The sequence below is a fragment of the Ursus americanus genome, chromosome 12 (genome assembly GCF_024610735.1).
Source record: "Ursus americanus isolate L20-20 chromosome 12, mUrsAme1.1.p, whole genome shotgun sequence".
Lineage (NCBI taxonomy): Eukaryota > Metazoa > Chordata > Mammalia > Carnivora > Ursidae > Ursus > Ursus americanus.
The window spans coordinates 61,639,292-61,642,736 of record NC_142138.1 but is presented as its reverse complement, the minus strand read 5'-3'; the positions used below and the strand labels follow the sequence as shown (position 1 = coordinate 61,642,736).

At 50.2% G+C, this 3,445-nt stretch overlaps 1 pseudogene; it reads left to right on the top strand.

Annotated features, from left to right (window-relative positions):
* Positions 1 to 2,149: 2,149 nt before the first annotated feature.
* Positions 2,150 to 2,659, top strand: LOC123794936 (mitochondrial import inner membrane translocase subunit Tim17-B pseudogene; annotated as a pseudogene).
* The last annotated feature ends 786 nt before the right edge of the window (positions 2,660 to 3,445 follow it).

Below are 3,445 nucleotides of genomic sequence, written 5' to 3'. Positions count from 1 at the left end.
GGATCATGACCTGAGCCAAGGGCAGACGCCTAACCGACTGAGCCGCCCAGGTGCTCCTAGATGTGAAATTTCAAAGCTAGATAGCTATCTACAAGATCTACAAAGGAAACTGTCAAGAAAATTTCCATGATTGTTGGTCCCCTCAGCAGGATCAAGTATATACAAAAGGGCTAAGAAAATGAAGAAGGAGGGATTTGTAAGGGGGTTTCTTTGGAAGGAGTTGTTGCTGCCCTAAGAGAGCCAACTCCTCCCACCCCAGGGAAGGGGTAGTAAGATGAGGACAGCCACCTCCTCCAAGTGTGGAGAGAGGGTTTTAGAGGACCCCTCAGAGAGCTTACTAAGTGTCTCTCAGATTGGTGAGAGGGGAGGAGGGGTGTCAGATATTGGACTCGTGCCTCTCTCCTGAGAAACCTTAAGTGGTTAACCTAGGAAAACAGGATAGAAGGTGCTGTTCTGGGTTCAGCCCTCACTTCCAGAACCTGTTGGGATGAAAAATGCTTATTTCCTATGGACCAATGTGAACCACGAGAGAAAAATCAGAGAGGTGTTGTCTTGGGTTCTGCCCAATGGGAGCTTCTAGAAGGTGCAAAGTTTCCAGCAACAAGAAGCTGAGAGCCAAGGCTAGGTTCCTAGAGGATAAGGGAGAGTCAATAACCCCTCACAGTTAAGACGCATCTACTTGGGCCAAAAGAACCATCTGCCAGGGACCACAAAATCTCTCATTCTAGAAAGAACTGCCCCATCCCCTTACCACACACACTCGGCCTCTCATGCACACAAACCCCATCCTGAAAGGAGCAGAACACCAGCTAGGAAGAGAAGAGAACCTGAGAATGGGAAGAGGATGCAATATGAGAAAGCAAGAGCTGGCTCCGTCCCTTTCCCTGGAGTCCAGAAGTCATCAACAGGTCCAAACTCAGAGGTTTTAATTTAACCTTTGGGTGAAATTGAAGAGTTTAATTACTATCTTGCGCCAGGAATCCCAGTTCTTAAACGGAGGCTGTTTTACAACTTAAAGCAGCAGGACTGTCTATAACCTAGGAGTGGACAGAACAATCGTGAGATCTGCTCACATTTCTGTTGCAGGAAAAGCTCACCACCACTGAATTTACTTCTGACAGGCAGGGCAAGACAAAGTCAGTTATGCTTTGATCCTACAAGTCATGCATTTAGGATGTCAGCTTGTTATCTGTCTCCTCTGCTGGCCCGTAAGCCTCCCAGGACCATGGACTATGTCATCCTAGCACTGCATCCCCAGAATGGAGGAGGGGGTCTGGCATGTGGTCATCTCTCCACAGATAAATAGAATCAGTATCATCCAAGACTGATGAGCGGGCTTATCCTTTCGTTCCCCAAGCTGTGGATCCCCAAATAGCTGAGCTTCTGCTCTGGGACTTATTGGAAGTTCCTAGTATAGCTGTACGAGATAGGATAGGCTAATTGCCATGACAATGACCCCAAAATATGATTGGATTAACACAACACAAGTTTATTTCTTGCTCGTGACAAGTCCGATGATGATGTTCCTGGGCAGCTGTCCCCCAAGCGGGGGCTCGGGGATCCAGATCCCTGGCCTGCTATAACGCTCCACCTTTTTTTTTTTAATTGAAACATTTATTTATATTTATCATATTCATATGTTTTTATTTATTTATTTTTTTTATAATGATTTTTTATTATATTATGTTAGTCACCATACAGTACATCCCCAGTTTTCAATGTAAGGCTCGATGATTCATTAGTTGTGTATAACACCCAGTGCACCATGCAATATGTGCCCTCCTTACTACCCATCACCGGCCTATCCCATTCCCCCACCCCCCTCCCCTCTGTAGCCCTCAGTTTGTTTCTCATAGTCCATAGTCTCTCATTATAACGCTCCATCTTGAACATGCAGCATCCAGAGGCTGGGGAAGGGAAGCCAGCTGGCGCAGGCACAGGTCATAATCAATCCCCTCAGCTGGGAAATGAGATGCATCATTTCTACGTAGGTTCTGTGGGTCAGAGCTAGTCCTCTGGGCCCAGCCAGAGACAAGTGGATTGCGAACAATGTGTGGTGTCTGGCTGGACAGCCACATCCTTGCAGTGCCTCCACATCATGGAAAGAGAGCTTGAACCAAGCCAGACTGCGTGGTGGGACGCCAGCACCATGGAGGACTACGCTCTGGAGGCTTGCCCATGGCGAACTGTGGATGATTGCGGTGGAGCCTTCACGATGGGTGTCATCGGCGGTGGAGTCTTCCAGGCCATCAAGGTCTTCCACAACGCCCCTGTTGGAATCCCGCACTGAGAGGTAGTGTCAACGCTGTGAGGATCCGAGCCCCCGAGATTGCAGGTAGCTTTGCGATGTGTGTGGGGGGACCTGTTCTCTACCATCCTGGTGCACCTGCAGGGCAAAGAAGATCCCTAGAACTCCATCACCAGTGGAGCATTGACCGGGGCTGTGCTGGCTGCCCGCCGTGGCCCAATGGCCATGGTGGGCTCGGCAATGATGGGGGGCATCCTCTTGGCCCTCATAGAGGGTGTTGGCATCCTCCTTACTCGCTATACTGCCCAGCAGTTCCTCAATGCACCCCTGATCCTGGAGGACCCCAGCCAGCTGCCCCTTAAGGAGGGTACCCTCGCCCCAGGTCACCCGGGCTATCCACAGTACCACTGAGGAAATGACTGCCTGTCATCACCACCATGGGAGCTCCTCCTCCGTTCCCTCCCTGATGACCTACCTCCAAGGGAGGCCTGGCTCCCAGTTGGTCCTGGGACCCTCCAGAGAGGACCTCTACTCTGCTCCTCTGTCCCAGGGTGGGGGGGTACCCTTTTCTCTCAGGGCACCCCAACCCCAAATTCACAGCTAACAAGTTCTTAGCCCCTTTTCCTGGAGCCCTGATGAGTATTTAAAGCCAGTTTTGAAACGCCAAAAAAAAAAAAAGAGAGAGAGAGAGAGAGAAAGCTTGAAACTTAGTGGTCAGTTACAGAAGCCACTGAAAGGATTGACTATATTCTGTCTTGCTTGCAGAAGTAAGTCCTCCTCCAGATGTTGACCCCAGCCTGATATCTGAGGCCAAATAGCCCCGGCCTCACGTCCCCAGTACCAGCTGTTACTTAGTCCAGCTTCCCCTCAGGGGTCCCACTCCTTGTTCTTGGGGGTAAAAAGGCCACCCATATAGCTGGGTCAGCTGCAAAACACTAGTTCCACCTGTGAGGCCCCTCAGCTTGGACCCATCCCGCTGTGAGTGAAGGCCCCCCGAAGGCCCTGAAACACTTCTTTCACTTCATGGGTGAAGAACTGGGACCTAGCACTTGAGTTGCCCAAGGTCATACATTTAGACACCTGTCCCCCCCATCACACCACATCTTCAAAGCCTCTACCTTTAAAGGCTGTCATTCCCACTTGATCCCCAAATCACCTACTGTTTTACACAAACCGAATTTTCCTTGTGCCCCCATC